Source organism: Dipodomys merriami, unplaced genomic scaffold (assembly GCF_024711535.1).
Source record: "Dipodomys merriami isolate MVZ:Mamm:240054 unplaced genomic scaffold, mDipMer1.0.p SCAF_36, whole genome shotgun sequence".
Taxonomy (NCBI): Eukaryota; Metazoa; Chordata; class Mammalia; order Rodentia; family Heteromyidae; genus Dipodomys; species Dipodomys merriami.
Window position 1 is genome coordinate 1517083 of NW_027205159.1, and position 17751 is coordinate 1534833.

A 17751-nucleotide genomic window follows, 5' to 3' on the forward strand; every position below is an offset into this window, starting at 1 on the left:
ACCTGGTTATAATAATACTTTGGATTTAGGTGGCTCCTTTAATAAAAGAACTTCAAAGTGTTTATTGACCACTACTAATTAATTAATCTAATGAGTCCCCGGGCTGTACTAGAGGCATCTATTTTGGTGGATACAAGGCAAACATTTGAATTTGAGACTAAGAACCAGATGATTAGCCTAAAAAAAATAAGATAAATAAACAGGAAATACTAATTGCTCTCATTCCTGGATTGGTGGTTTGTCTGAAATGCTGTCATATGATCCCTGTACCAATATGTTACAGGATTCATGTCATATGATGGTGAATGTGACTCCTGGTCCACTTGGACCTCTGATAGAGTGCCTAAAAATGCCAGGGAGTAGCAACACAGATCCTCATTTCCCAAACTTTCTGAGGATGAGGGAGAAGAGGTTTTAGCCATGGGCAAAATGTTCCCTTCCTCCCTCCCTCCTTCCCTTCCCCTTCCCCTTCCCCTTCCTTCCTTCGTTCCTTCCTTCGTTCCTTCCTTCGTTCCTTCCTTCTTTCCTTTCTTTTTTCCTTCCTTTTTTCCTTCCTTCCTTCCTTCCTTCCTTCCTTCCTTCCTTCCTTCCTTCCTTTTCTTCTCTTTCCTTTCTTTCTTCTCTTTTTCCTCTCTCTCTCTCAGTACTGGGTTTTGAACTCAGAGCCTCTTTTTGCTAGGCAGGTTCTATGCCTCTTGAGGCACACTTCCATTCCTAGAGGGTCTTTATTTACACTTACTTCCCAAAAGAAGAGAGAAGATACATTGTGCAATCGCCTATACAGGAAACAGAAGAGAGTTTTTTTTTAAACTAGGCATAGCACATTTCTCATAAGAGAGGAAGGAGCCTGCTTGGGTCCTTCCATAAATGTGAGAAGTTACCAAGTCTGCATACAATCTTTTCTACTTCTACTAAGAGATGGAAAATGAAGATGCTGAGTGAAACAGCTCTGCAGCAGCCTGACAACAGAAAGGCCAGCCGCCAGGTGATCATGTGCACATGCCCTGGCTGCGCTAGCTTCTGCCCTGCCTGCCTTCCCTCTTGTAGAACAGCTGCTCCTTAGTGGCCTCAAGCTCAGCATTAGGAAGGTCAGGTGAGGATGTTCTGAGCCAATAGATGAGCTCTGCCTTGATGCTCAGAATAATGACTCATTGAGGTCTGCTACACAGTGACCATCAACACTGCAGTCAGGGCTGCTATTTTGGTGGGGAGAGGAGATACAGTACTGAAGTTTGAACTCAGTTCCTTTCACTCACTGACTTAGCTTGCTTGTTTGGCTGGTGTGCTACCACTTGAACCACACACCTCCAGCCCTGCTTTTGCTGTTTTTTTTGAAGGTAGTCTTTCTTATTTTTCTGCCTGAGCTAGCCCTACAATTCAGTCCTCTAACAGGGACTCTGTAGCTCATACTTCAGCTAGGAGATCTGAGGCTGAGATCTGAGGATTTGGAGCCAGCCTGAGTAGGAAAGTCTGTGAGACTTATTCCAATGAACTACCAAAATAGCTGGAAATGGAGCTGTGGCTCAAGTGATAGAGTTCTAGCCTTGAGCACAAAAGCTCAGGAAAAATGCCCAGGCCCTGAGTCCAAACCCCAGGACACCAACACAACCCCCCCCCCAAATCCTTTGGATCTCAGCTTCCTAAACAGCTAGGCTTACTGGTGTGTGCCACTTCCACTGGACTGGGTCTGTTCTTTAGTAAGGGGGACTTTTGCACAAGGCAGCCTTTAGGAACCCCTAGGTTACTCTGGTGATAGTGGCATATTATACATCATATTGATACGGTGTTCCTGGTGTGCTCCAGTGCAGGGTAAGTTGGAGCACTTATATGAGGCTACTAGACTAAGTGCAATAAGAAAAATCAGGATAGGAAAAAGAGGCAATGGGGAAACAATCACAAGCTACATAGTAAGTGAAGGCTAAAATGTCCTTGGATGCTCCTGAGGAAGAACAGCATCACTAAAACATGTAAAGTCCTGTTGAGGAGCAAGCGTTCTTTATTTCTCCCTGTGAAATGGGGCTGAATCCTTGGATCACGATGGACCTAGACCCTTAGCAACTTAAATTATGGATTTCAAACATGTGGAGTCTTCTGCTTTGTTCAAATGCTAAGAAAAATGGAAATTCATTTGTTAGCCAGATTCCTTTGAGCATCATACTGTCCAGTCCTCCAGTAGACATGAGGAAATCAAAACTAAGAGGTCTTAAGTGATTTACCAAAAAATGACACAGTTATAATAAGGGAGTCAGGATTTGAACCCAGGTCTATAAGTTTCTATAAGCAATGTACTTTATTATAGCAGAGGATCCAGCACTCAGGATCAATGACTCTGCAGAGCAATTATTGCAACACACGCAATTCAATCTGCTCAGAAAGCATCTCCTCCTGTCTGAATAAATAGTATAAGCTAAAGACAGATACCACTACCTTTTGTATTTGTAGGTGCTTCTGCAATTACAAAGATACAAATTCATGTGGGTTAACTAAATTCACAGTGCTTTCTATTTCTTGGTGTTTTTTGTTTGTTTGTACTTTTCTTTTGGGCAGTACTGGGTTTGAACTCAGGGCCTCATGCTTGTTAAGCAGGTATTCTGCCACTTAAGCCGTGCTCACACTCCTTTTCCCTTTCAGTTAATTTTCAGGTCGGGTCTTGAGCTTTTAGAGTCTAGTTCTTGGCCTTGGTCACGAGAACTCCAGTCACACCAATATCTAACTGTTCTCAACAATAGAGCATAAACCGAAGTAGATACAGTTTTAACAAAAACAACTCACCCAAAAGTAGGGTATGGTGAAGAACCCCTTTGGAGTGTCTGCTCTGTTACTTGGCAGCAGAGCAACATGTCTGGGCATCATTGTCTCAAGTGAAAAGGTTAGACTAGATCAGATGATCTTGTGAGGCCTCCTGGCTTCTAAAAATCTGTTGGAGTGTACAGCCATACCACCCTGAATGTGCCCGATCTCGTCTAAAAATCTGTTGGAGCTGGCTAAACATAGGAGGCTGAACAGAGAAGCTTAAATATGGATTGTCTATGTTATAGTTTTGTTGTTTTTCGTGGAAACTTGAGCTACATTTTAATACTCATCAAAATCATAAATACCATGCAGACATTGTATGTGTTAGCATGGTTCCTGCATCTGGACCACAATCCTTCTCTTTTACAATTCCTGTTGTGGCTAGGATGACAAGCACACAGCACCACAACCAACTTCTTTCAATGATAAGGGTTTTCACCAACATTTTTTTTTTTTTGGGTCCGGTTGTGGGGCCTGAACTCTGGGTCTGGGCGCTGTCCCTCAGCTCTTCAGCTCAAGGCTAGCACTCTACCACTTGAGCCACAGCACCACTTCCGGCTTTTTGCTTATGTGGTGCTGAGGAATCGAACCCAGGGCTTCATGCATGCAAGGCAAGCACTCTACCACTGGGCCACCTTCCCAGCCCCTCACCAACAGTTTTTTGTTTGTCCAGGCTGTCCTGGATCCATCATTCTCCTGATCTTAGTTTCCTGAATAACTGGAATGACGGGAGCATGCACACAGATAGTGGTTGAGAAGGGGTTTTGTGAACTTTTTGCTTGAGATGTTAACAAACCATGATCATTACAATCTTAGCCTCTCAAGTAGCGAGGATTACAGGCATGAACCACCACATCTGGCTCTCTCAGCCTTTTTAGACAGTATGAAATGCAATGTTACTGTAGTTTACATTTTTCTGAAATTGAATGATTCTTAGCATTTTCTATAGACTTTATTAGCCTTATTGTCTTCTTTTTTAAGTGTTGATACAATATTTGACACTGGAAGACAAGCAATACAAAAGTGATTTCTTCATCAGGGTATGGTATTTTAGCTTTCATATGAAAGTAAAGCTAAGCCATGACAATCACTCAGTAATGTATGTCTGGTGTTGAAATTTTCTGGGATTAGATGGAATTAATTTTCTACGGGAATTTGTGGAATGGTGTCTCCTTTGCCTTTCCTCCAGCCACTGGTACTGAAGAGTCTTTGTATGTGGACAACCCTTTATTCCATGACTTTTAACATTATCTTTAAGTAGTCATACAAAAAGGCTTCAACTCAACAAGTCCGTTCATGAGTACAATGTATCTTGAACAAAGTGAGCCCTTCAATTGACCTGGTTCCATTTTCATATAGCTACATTGAATATTGTAACTGAATTTGCCCACCTGCCCTCTCTCCATTTGCTGCCTTATCTCTCAGCTATGAGACAGATATTTAGTCTTTTTTTTTTTTTTTGCCGGTTGTGGGGCCTGAACTCTGGGCCTGGGCACTGTCCCTCAGCTCTTCAGCTCAAGGCAAGCGCTCTACCACTTGAGTCACAGGGCCACTTCTGGCTTTTTCTGCTTATGTGGTGCTGAGGAATCGAACCCAGGGCCTCATGCATTGCAAGGCAAGCTCTCTACCACTGAGCCACCTTCCCAGCCCCAGATATTTAGTCTTTAGACACTTATGTGCCAATTTTTACTATTGTCCTTCCTTCAGTCCCACCAGGAAGGCTGCGGAGTCCCAGAAGTTACCTTCATTTGTTATTATTCCTCTCAAGACTGAAGTGGAGCTTCCTCTCCCACTCCCTGTCTTATAAATCAACTCTTAATCCCTTTTCCAGAGCTCAAGCATAAATAAACAAACAAATGAATAAATCAACAAGAAGCTAAACTATCAAGATCTGAGTACAACTCACCAAGATAATAACTGGTATGTGTAGGAAGCACTGTAGTTTATATGTTTTTACACAGCTAATTTCTTTTTATCTTCAAAACAAAGTCATGGAGCACTATTATCATCTCCACTTTATAGATGTGGAAAATGAAGGCCCAGAGAGATTAAATGAGTTGTCCATGGTCATTGTGCTTAGCTGCTCTTCCCTGGCTGGGCTTCACAAAAAACAAAAAAAACAAAAACAAAAAAAAAAACATGGTGGAAACAATCCAGTTTTTATCACCACATTGTTAGGTAGGGATGATGAGGAAATGTGAAACAAGGGGCCTTGAGAAGTTGGACTCCTTAAGTCCCAAGGATGCTGACCTAGGCTAGCTCAGGACAGAATAGTAGCTCTTTCTGTGCTATGATCTGAAGAGTAGTTCCTTATGGAATCCTCACCCAAATCTACTTCTTTGGGTATGTACTTAGCCTCAGTTTCCCTCATCACTTACTTCCTTCTTGGACAGTGATTCTTCTTTAATTTTTTCATTACAGTTCTTCAATGACAGAAACACATCAAGGCCACTCTTGGGGTTGAGAGAAGAGCCCCAAGGAAGAGCTGGAAGAGAGGCCTTTTAGAAACTGATGTTCTGCATTTGACCTTAGTGTTTTACATTCTAAAGGTGTGAATTTTGAAAATGCCCATGTTTCATTGTAAAATTATGGTTCCTCTTCCATGAATAAGAAGAAGAAAAGGGAAGTTGGGTGCTGGATGCTCACACCTGTAATCCTAACTACTCAGGAGGCTGAGATCTGAGGATTACAGTTTGAAGACAGCCTAGATGGAAAAATCCATGAGATTGCTATTTCCAATTAACCACCAAAAACTTCAAATAGAGGGAAGGCTCAAATGGTAGGTCACAAACCTTGAATTAAAAAGCTAAGTGACAATGCCCAGGCCTTGAGTGTACTAGTACAAAAATAGATAGATAGATAGATAGATAGATAGATAGATAGATAGATAGATAGATAGATAGATAGATAGCAATGGAGAACAACTATAGTTCAATTTATGTAGATGATAGGAGAAAACTGAGAGGAACCATTTCTACTGGCTCCTGGTTTCTGTGTGAAATAAGAGACAAAATCCTGTGCGGAGGGTAAAAATTTGAAATAAGGATAAAGAGAAAATTTGGAAAAGTCACTCTGGAGAATTGGAGAAATGATAGGTGAGTCAAAAGATGACTGAGGTAGTCAAGATCCTTTGCTCAGAACTATAATCCCAGCTTCTCAGGAGGCAGAGATTGGGAGATTTTTAGTTCAAGGTCATCCCCAGATAGAATGTTAGCCAGACCTTAACTATCAAGCTGTACATGGTGCTGGGTGCCTGGCAGCTCAGCATGCACAAGAAGCATAGGTAGAAGAATCACAGTCCAGGCTGATCGCTGCCAAAACTTCAAGACTCACTGGTGGCATGACTCAAGCAATAGAGCATCTGCCTACCAAAGCTCTGAGTTCAAACCCTAAAACCACAAAAAAGAGAAAGAAAATGGAAGATCTTACCTGAAAAATAACCTAGGGCAAACTGAAGGCATGCCTTAAGTGGCAGAGGGCCTGCCTGCCTGGGAAACGTCAGGTCCTGAGTTCCAACTGCCAGGAAAAAAAAAAAAAAGACTGGGATAGGGCTATACATTAGTGGATGAGGTGCACAGCTGTTTAGAGCCTTTGAAGTGCTAGATTGTGACTCCAGAACCTAAGAAAATACAGATAGAGCTAAAGTGCAGCTCAGCAAATAAAATAAAAGGAAACAGGGGCAGGCCAGCTGGAGTGTTGACACAGAAATAGTGGGAGCAAAGTAAGGGAGGAGTTGAAACTGAGTAAGGAATGAAGGAAAGAAAATAGTAGAAATTAGGGGACTGTAGGCAGGTTTAAATGTAAGGTTTTAGTAATGGAGCCGATCTGACACCCTCTTGCCTTACCTCTCTGACGCCATCTACAGCTGCAACAAATAATCACCCGTGTCAACTTGCTTTGCTCTGGCTCTTTCCCAAGCTTTGTGCACCCTGCCTTCTGCTATCTCGAGTTCTAGGACCATTGAATCCCTGTAGATATCCCCTATTTCTTCTTCTTAGAAACATTAATAAAATTAGAAATAGAAAAAACAATTATAGATCCAAACGGAAGCATAGAAGATCCCAAATGGCAAATAGCTCAGAAATCCCTTGTGAATAGAAAAGCACTGGAGTTATTGCAATACCAGACTTCAAACCACACTGCAGAACCATAGTAACAACACGAGCATGGTATTGCACAAAAACAGACACAAAGACCAATAAAACAGAAGACAACCTTAAAACCACTCAACTACATCCCTGATCTTTGACCAAAGAATCAAAATCATACACTAGCAAAAAGACAGCCTCTTCAACACATGATGCTAAGAAAAATGGTTGTCCTCATGCAAAAGACTGAGGCTATGTTCCTACCTCTCACTCTGTAAAAAAAAACAACTCCAAGTGGATCAGAGATCTTAATGTAAGACCTGAAACATCAAAACTACTACAGGAACACTTGAGGGAAAGTCTGGAAGATACAGGCATGAGTAATTTTTTTTCTGAATAGAATAATAGTAAGAATAGGCAGATTCATCTCACTCTAGACAGAATAGCAGCCATAAAAACAAAAACTGGTGGAATTCAGGGGAAAAGAAGCCTTCATACACTACTAGTGGGAATGTAAACAAGTGAACTACTATGGCAATTTCTCAAAAAAAATAAAAAAGTCTATTTATGACTCCCTCATACCATTAGTGGAAATATACTAGAAGTGTAAATCAGTATATAATGAAGGTATCATGAAACCATGTCATTTTCAGGAAAATTGATCTAAAGATCATCATGTTGAGTGAATTCAGCCAAGCTCAATATTCTAAATGTCACATGCTCTCACTTGTGAAGTATAAAACTAAATTAACAGTAATAGTAATAGGATATTAATGTAAAAGAGGGGCTGCTGAGGAGAGGATCAGTGGAAATCAGGAGAGAGAAACGAGAGGACATTATGCATATATGTGTATATATGTATTTATTGTATACACATAATATATTGTATATCATATAATCATTAAAATATATCATATACATAGTCAAACATAGATTAAAATATAGAATAATAAATCACACTAAACACTGTTCAAAAAAGAGGGATACGTAGGGCCCTAGTGGCTCACGCCTGTAATCCTAGCTACTCAGGAGGCTGAGATCTGAGGATGGTGATTCAAAGCCAGCCTGGGCAAGGAAAGTCCGTGAGGCTCTGTTTGTTAATATATATATATTTTTTTAATTTAATTTTTTTTTTTTTTGCCGGTCATGGGGCCTGAACTCTGGGCTTGGACGCTGTCCCTCAGCTCTTCATCTCAAAGCTAGCGCTCTACCACTGGAGCCACAGCGCCACTTCTGGCTTTTTCTGTTTATGTGGTGCTGAGGAATCGAACCCAGGGCCTCATGCTTGCAAGGCATGCACTCTACCGCTGAGCCACCTTCCCAGCCCCTAATATATATATTTTTTATTGTAAAGATACTGTACATTTCTTATCGAGCATTGTTTCCCCCTCCTTTAATTTTCCCCTACCATCCCTTCCCTCTCCAACTCCTCCCTCTCCCTGTCAACCTTCCCCTCCCCCCAAGTTGTAAAGTTTGTTTTCAACATAGTGTCTTGTACATCTCATTGTTACAATGGGTCAACCTGTATCTCAATTTAAACATTTTGTTTTTTCCCTTCCCCTCCCCAAATTAGAAAAGTGTATATACAAGATACAGGGCACCAGAATCAAATACAGTGAAAACAGGGTTATGCCATGGGGGAAGAACTTACAAAAGAAACAAAAAAATCACACAGTATATTATAAGTATATTATACATTAAAAACAACAGCAACAAAGCTAAAACCTTTTGTGTCCCTATCTTGGGGTTCATTTCACTTAGCATCATCTTATATGGTCATATGTACATAGCTTTTGACCTTTTCTGCTTGTCTTATATATTAGTTATTGCAAATAAGGGAAACCATAGGACCTATGTTTCTTTGGGCCTGGCTTAATTCACTTAATATATATTTTTCCAAATCTTTCCATTTCCTAACAAATGGGGCGGTGTCATTCTTTCTGATGGAGGCATAGAATTTCAGTGTGTGTGTGTGTGTGTGTGTGTGTGTGTGTGTGTGTGTGTGTGTGTGTGTGTGTGTGTGTGTGTGTGTGTGTGTGTGTGTGTGTGTGTGTGTCACATTTTCTTGATCCATTCATCTACTGAGGGGCATCTGGGTTGGTTCCATATCTTAGCTATAGTAAATAATGCTGCAATAAACATAGTTTTGCTGGTAGTTTTAGTGTGGTCTTGTTTATGATTATTTGGGTAAATGCCCAAAAGTGGGATTGCTGGGTCATAGGGGAGCTCTATGTGGAGTCTTTTGAGGAATTTCCATACTGCTTTCCAAAGTGGTTGAACAAGTTTACACTCCCATCAACAATGCAGTAAGGTTCCCTTCTGTCCACATCCCCTCCAGCATCTGTTGTTATTAGACTTCTTGATTATAGCCATTCTAACTGGGGTAAGGTGGAATCTCAATGTTTTTTTGATTTGCCTTTCTTTTATAGCTAGAGAAGTTGAGCATTTCTTCATGTGTCTATTGGCCATTCTTATTTCTCTGTGGGACTCTTATCTCCAATAAACCACCAGAAAACTAGAAGTGGTGATGTAGCTCAAGTGGTAGAGACTAGCCTTGAACTGAAGAGAGACAAGGCTCAGGCCCAGAGTTCAAGCCCATGACTGACAAAGTAAAAAAAAGAGGGATGAGAATATGGTACAGGGGGTGAATTTCTTCAAAGTGCATATTTAGAAGTATTACAATGAAACGAACCCTTTTATATTACAAATATATGTAAACTCAAAAATTAATAAATAAATTAATAATACATACGTATGTGACTGTAGCCCCTCTGTACATCACTTTTATAATAATAAAAATTTCAAAAAGCCTTTGATAAAACTAATGAAGTTCAGTGGCATCAACCAAACATAAATAAATAAATAATTAATAAGATAAGGATAACATAGCCAAAAGTAAAACAGAAAAGGAAACTTGAGCAAAATCAAGGACAGATGGACTCTTTGGGGTAAGGGTGACCAGTGAGAAGAATGGACTTGTGCAGAGGCCTTAGGCTGCACAATATTCCCAGTGACAGTGGGACAATGTGCAGGTGTGGCCATCCTGCACATATGCAAAATGTGGTGACCTTTCTTCACTCCAGATGTCCTCACAGGCAGAGAAGAATCAGGGGTGAACGCCCTCAGCTGGAGGATTCATTTACTAAGTTTTCTTGTAACAGCAGAAAACTGATCATAAGGTAATTGGTAAGCCCTTTACTTAAGTGGATTATTGAATAACATTAATAACTATTTCTAATATTTCTTAAGTGTGTGTACCTACACACATACATAGAAAATAAGCTGGATTGTATCTTCCTCTTACCAGATGTTGTAAGGTCGTTCTTCAAAGTGTTGTGCCACATTTACTCTCTAAAACAAGGATAAGAATGTTCCTAGGCTCCCTATCTCCATCAAGATTTGCTATTATCAGACTTCAGTTGGGCAAGAAGCACATTTTCCTGATTGAAGTTGGGCATCTTTTCATGTATGTTTATTCATCATTCCAGTTGTACCTTTTCTGAGCCATCAGCTTATATACTTAAATCACTTTTACTGGGTCATTTGCAATTTTCTCATCAAAAATAATAGGAAAATGTAATGTAGTTTGTATCCTCACCTTTTTTACAAAAGGAAGGAAGGAAGGGAGAGAGAGAGAGAGAGAGAGAGAGAGAGAGAGAGAGAGAGAGAGAGAGAGAGAGAGAGAGAGAGAGAGAGAGAGAGAGAGAGAAAGAGAGAGAGAGAGAAAAAGAAAGAAAGAAAGAAAGAAAGAAAGAAAGAAAGAAAGAAAGAAAGAAAGAAAGAAAGAAAGAAAGAAAGAAAGAAAGAAAGAAGGGAAGGAGGGAGGGAAGGAAGGAAGGGAGGGAGGAAGAAAAAAGGAAGGGTGGGGAATGACCAGGGACTAAGCTCATTTACAAAGTGCAAAAAAAAGGGTAGAGCACTATCCTTTAGCTGAAATGCTGAAGAGCTGAGGGACAGTGCCCAGGCCCAGAATTCAAGCCCCATGACAGACAAAAAAAAAAAAAAAAGCAAAAGCAAGATGCAAAAAAAGAAGCTTAAATTAACAGTCAACTGTTAATAATAACACAACAGCACCTTGGTACTCATGGAGAATTGTTTTCTGGACTTGCATAGATATCAGAATTAAGATGTTCAAAAACACCTGTTAATAATTGTACTTGTATTCTTTGTTTTGTCTTTGTTTTGGTGCAGATTCTGGGGCTTGAACTAAGGGTCTGGGCCCTGTTTCTGAATTTCTTTTTGTTCAGGGGTAGCACTCACTTGAGTCACAGCCCCACTTTTGGCTTTTTTGGTAGTTGATTGGAGATGAGTCTCAAGAACTTTCCTGCCCAGCTGGCTTTGAATTGTGATTCTCAAATCTCAGCCTCCTGGATAGCTAGGATTATAGGCATGAGCCACCAGTGCCCAGATTTGTTTCTTTTTTCTTTCTTTCTTTCTTTCTTTCTTTTAATGCTGGTCCTGGATATGAACTCAGGACCTAGGCGCTGTCCCTGAACTTTTGTGTTCAACACTAGTATTCTACCATTTGAGCCATACCTCCACTTTCAACTTTTTGCTGGTTAATTGGAGACATGAGCTCTGCCAGGCTGCCTTCAAACCTTGCTCCTCAGATCTCAAACTCCTGAGTAGCTGGGATTACAGGTGTAAGCCACCAGTGCCCGATATGTATGTACTATATTCTTTACGGGAAAAGGACAAGAGTAATTCTGTCCATGTTCCACAACAAACATAGGACTAACACACATTGTGGTGTGTGTGTGTGTGTGTGTGTGTGTGTACTGGGAGCTTGAACACTGAATACCAAACTGTGACTGGTGCTCTATCATTTGGTCCATGCTTCCACTTCTATCTTTTTGCTGGTTATTTGGAAATAAGAATTTTAAGTATGTATCGCCCATGGATGGCTCTGAATTGAGATCTCTTCTTGCGTAGCTTCTTGAGTAGCAAGGATTATAGTGTGACCCTTAGGTAATCATATATGTATATAAATGGATATGTGTATATATGCCATATATATGGCACATTACATATTTTTGAGTAGTCATACAAAAGGGTTTCAACATGTCAAATTCTAGTTACATTTTTTATTCAAGGTTCAAGCCACAGTATTTTATTAATTCAAAATGTTCATGAGTTTTTTTTATCATTTCAAACTTATAAATATAAAAACATTTTTTTTATTGGTCCAGTCGTGGGGCCTGAACTCTGGGCCTGGGCGCTGTCCCTCAGCTCTTCAGCTCAAGGCTAGCGCTCTACCACTTGAGCCACAGCACCACTTCTGGCTTTTTTCTTTTTGCTTATGTGGTGCTGAGGAATCGAACCCAGGGCCTCAGGCATGCAAGGCAAGCGCTCTACCACTGAGCCAACTTCCCAGCCCTAAAAAAATTATTAATAAAATATTTTACCTTCTTTTTTAAAAAATAAGATACTGTCTTCCAAATCCAGTGGATAGTTTAGGCTTGCAGTGTAGCTCACTGAGGTTTAAGTCCTCCGTGGCCACATAGACTAAGTGGTACTGTACTGGACAGAGCAGGTCCAGCACCAGCTACAGGTAACCAGCTTGTGCAACCATGGCCTTAGCAATGTTGGTTATAGTGGCAAAAGCTGTAACAATCCAAATATCCATCATCAGTAGAATTAAAAAATGAACTTTCATGTACTTCCAGAATGGAATACCAGACTGCAAAGAAAATGTAGCTGCAGACATCTGTTTCTCAAAACCGTATCATGATTAAATAATAGCAAATAATATATGTAGAATGAGTTAATTGATACAAAGTTCAAAGCCAGACTCAACAAAATGGCAATGTAATCTAGGAAATACATGCCTGGTAAAGAATGGTAATTACAAAACTCCAGTCGGGGTCCTCCTATTTAACTATAGTTAAATGTGAACAATATGAATCAAAATGTATGTATTAGGCTTCTTCTTATAGGGAAGGTAGAAGAGCAAAAGAATGTATATTACATATATATTCATGTACATTTGTATGTGGAATATGTCTGAAAAAAAATATAAAAGACATTGCTTGGCGCCGGTGGCTCATGCCTATAATCCTAGCTACTCAGGAGGCTGAGATCTGATGATCACGGTTCAAAGCCAGCCTGGGCAGGAAATTCTGTGAGACTCTTATCTCCAATAAACCATTAGAAAACTGGAAGTGGCACTGGAGCTGAAGCGGTAGAGCACTTGCCTTGAGCTTAAGAGCACAAGGACAGCCCAGAGTTCAAGCCCCATGACCGACCCTTCCCCCTCCCCTCCAAAAAAAATATATCATAGTTACTGCCTCATTCCACAGTTGAGTGATTAGGAGACAGGAATGGCAAGAAAATGTTTGCAGTTCATTCTCTTGTATCTTTTGAAGTGTGCATATATTCAAATGATGCTCATTAAACTGTTGCCTATTCAATTGATTGCTATGGTTTCATTGGTTGGACCCCATCCCAGGAAATTATAATTAAAAATTAAATATAGCCTTCCAATCCATTGATGTAACTTAGTGGTAGAGTATTTGCCTAGCATGTGCAAGATCCTATATTAATCCCTAGTAAAATAAGGAAGGAAGAAAGGAAATTTTCCAGTGGTTCTAATGCTGTAAGTCAAAGTGAGAGCAGAAAGAGTCTGGCTTGACAATCAGGACAATGACCCTTCCCATGGAGGTTCTGAAAACCTCACCACAGCTTGACCAACCTTACATGCAGGTCCCTAGACATCACAACATCATGGCTTGAGCAGATGTGTATGTGGGCCTCTGGGTATCATATCATGACCCATTGTCCCTGGAAGACTTGCACGTGAGACTGATTGGACACAAGAGGTGGAAGAGAGAGGGTGTTTAATGACATTTGTTATATAATTAATTTGCTTATTTTTTTATTTTTTATTTATTTACTTTTTACTAACCTTTCATTCAATTACACTTTCCCAAGAGACTATTTTGAAATATCGTGGAGATCCCCCCGCTCCTCCTCCTCCTCCTCCTCCTCCTCCTCCTCCTCCTCCTCCTCCTCCTCCTCCTCCTCCTCCTCCTCCTCCTCCTCCTCTTCTTCTTCTTCTTCTTCTTCTTCTTCTTCTTCTTCTTCTTCTTCTTCTCCTTCTCCTTCTCCTTCTCCTTCTCCTTCTCCTTCTCCTTCTCCTTCTCCTTCTCCTTCTTCTCCTCCTCCTTCTCCTTCTCCTCCTCCTCCCCCTCCTCCTCCCCCTCCTTTTTCTTCTTCCTCTTCTCCTCCTCTATTTCCTCTGGTGATACTGGGTTTTGAACACAGGGCTCTGTGCTTACTAGGCAAGGGCCCTACCACTTGACCCAGACACACTTCCAGCCCTTTTTTCCCTAGTTATTTAATTTTTTGAGATAGAGTCTTTTTTTGTTTGTCTGTTTGCTTAGGCTGGCCTAGATCACAATCCCCTGTCTGGGGTTACTGTGTTGCTAGGATGACAGGTGCACACCACTATGGCAGCCATTGGATTAGATGGAGGTTTCATAAACATTTTTTCCCAAGCCAGCTATCTTTGAACTGCAGTCCTCCCACTTGCTACCTCCTGTGCCACGCCACCTCCTGCAGAATCTGCGTGAGAGATCCCGCCAGGCAAAGCATAAGCTTCAAGGAAGCATGCCTGTAGGAAGGGGGTGTTGGTTCAAGGCTTCCTATATACTTGGCTGCACCTTTATTGCCTCTACCTTTATTCTTATTATATTCTTCTTGGCTGTACATTCATTGCCTTTATTCTCATTTTGGCTATTTTTCTATTGATCCGTGAATAGAGCTTGTTGTTTCTTTCCAGTTCAATAGAGACAGTTTCTCTGAATAATAAAGACTAGGACCAAAGATTAGACGTGGACAATGCCCCAATCAGCATATCATCAGATGTGACGCTGCCTCCAGAAGCTCCTGCAACTTCACAAGCAGTTTTGCGGCCCACTTATAGTAAATACAGAAATTTAAAAATTCCAGATATGTTACAACAGGTAGAATTAATGAATTAAACTAAACCAGAAGGAGTTATCCCAAAAGCACAGAGAGTTCTAGAAAAAGGGACCCCTGATAATAAAAGGAAAAGAAAGATTCCCCCAACAGTTATGACTAAGTTTGGTCCAGCTTATGTTATAGGGAATAGATGGTGGTTTCCCACAAAATATAAAGTTAGTGGCATCACATTTCCTGAGCTGACCGATGAACCATTGCCTTATACAGGAGTTATAAAGATGGAAATAGATGGATTAATGTAAAAAGAAAAAGAGTATTTTGGTACTCATTAGATTTTATACAAAGATTAGGTAGATTTAGACCATTATGGTGTTTATTATAAAAACAACAACAAGATGGTTTAAAATAACAATTAGAAATTTATGTGAACAAATATGGGATTAAAATAATAGGAAATGGAGAATGCCTGACTCAACCTGGAAGTGGTTTTTAGGATGGTTTCAAAGGGACTTGAAAATATATGGAAAAAATAAAAAGAGTACAATATAAGTAGAGCCCTGTCTTAGGTTTGTTAATTATTAAAAATAAAAAGGCTGAATAGATGATGCATTGTATTAATATGCTAGACTTGTTTCGCACCACGTAGCTTAAACACTTGGTGGGATAGTCATCAATTTTCATGTAACCCATTAATGCTTTGCTTTTCTTAAAAATTGATTACGTGCTTAAATAAACAAAAAATCTATGTCACAATCACACACTGTATAAAAATGTTAATTCTCCTCAATAAAGATACACTCAGATGCAACTCTTTTGAGTCTGTGTCTGTTTGTCACTTCGCTGACTCCTTGCCCACCTATCCCGAGATCCCTGTCCCGTTGGTCCCGGTGCTCCAGCGAGCTGGTCCGTCACACTCCCGAATAGCTAGGACTAGAGATGTGATCCACTGGGGCATGTTGGGTTTTTCTTAGCTGAGAAATACCACCTGCATGTACACAAATTGCTCCTACTTACTGGACACACATAAGTCTATGGTTGTAGCTGTAGGAGGTCATCTTAGTAGTGTGATGACAGAAACACTTATTTACCTAAACATTTCCCTTGTGAGCGATAGCCAGGTTCTCACATGCTATTTTACTGTACATTTATGTGTATAGTACATTAATGTACAGTGATGTGTACATTTCCAGAAGAGGTATATTCACAAGGTCTTCTCAGAAATGTTCTTGATGGGAAACTTGATTCATTCATTTTTTTTTTTTGGCCAGTCCTGGGGCTTGAACTCAGGGTCTGGGCACTGTCCCTGACCTTTTTTTGCTCAAGGCTAGTATTCTACCACTTGAGCCACAGCACCACTTCTGCTTTTTTCTGTTTATGTGGTACTGAGGAATTGAACCCAGGGCTTCATGCATGCTAGGCAAGCACTCTATCACTAAGCCACATTTCCAGTTCCTGGATTCATTCTTGAGAGTAGAATTTGACAGGTAAAGGGTGGGGACACTAAAAAGAAAGTATCCCTGGGGGAGGTCAAGAACACTCAAGGTAACTGTTCTGTTGGATGGCAACACCTTTGTAAACCTATTTAAAGAAAATAAAAATAGATTAATAAAATAAAAAAAGAACACCAAAGGTTATGAGAGACCATTGCAGGAGAGGCTTCTGACACAGGGAGTAAGCACTTCACACTATCCCCTAATGTTCCTTGGTCACAGGTATGACTGGATGTTCTGTCTTCTACATGGGCTGCTATCTCTAACTAAATTGTTTGATTTGACAGTTCTTGGAGGCAGGACTCTGATATAGTACTGAACACACAGGAATTGCTTCAAATATATTTAGGTGAGTGACTTAATGTGTTTTCAAATCATGCTGGACAGTGATGATATTATTCATTTGCTAGAGTATGTCATTAATTACTTTTTATAGAATACAAGCCTCAAATTCATTAATTTAACAATCTAGAGTGCTGCCATTGTACTTGAGAGGCCCTCCCATGCCCTGGCTCCCAAACAGGGGATGAGGTAGGTGAGATCCAAATACTTTGAGTGGGAAACTGGGGATCTTAGGCACAAAGGATCTGTGGACCAGCAAAGGAAAGGAGGAGGTGATAAATAACACTGGTGTTCAGATGATTCTAAAGAGTTAGCATTTTTCTGTTTCACTCAGAATATAAGGCAAACAGTTTCTATTGAAATTTAAAGTGATGATTTCTTTTGAACCAACAAGTCAACAATAGAATTGCCTGGTACATTTAATTTTATATAAACAATAAGTAATTCTTAATATAAACATGTTCTAAATATTGCATTTGACTTATATTAAAACTGTTTTTGTTGTTCAGACTGGAGTGTAGGTCAGTGGTAGAGAATATCCTTTGCAGTTATGAGACCCTGAGATCAATTTCCAGCATCAACAGTTAAAAAAATTAAAATTCATTGTTGATATGGAATTTACATTTATTTTTATTTTTTATTTTTATTTTTGTCGGTCGTGAGCCTGAACTCTGGGCCTGGGCACTGTACCTGAACTCTTCAGCTCAAAGCCAGCACTCTACCACTTGAGCCACAGCACCACTTCCAGGTTTTTCTGCTTATGTGGTGCTGAGGAATTGAACCCAGGGCCTCATGCATGCAAGGCAAGCACTCTACCACTGAGCCACCTTCCCAGCCCCTGGAATTTACATTTAATGTGGAGGTCTCATGCACTTCCTATATTTTGATGTACTGAACCTGGCAATGGTAATCAATGGGATATAGAGTTAATTTCACAGAAATCCACATTGGAGATAGTATCAGTAGGGATACCTTCAAAGAGACAGCTCATAGTACACATACACACACACACATACACACACACACACTGGACCACAGCATACAGGTAATAACTCTTCTTTTAATGTGACTTATGTTATATTGACAATCACGTTATTTGCAGTTGCAGACCCCAC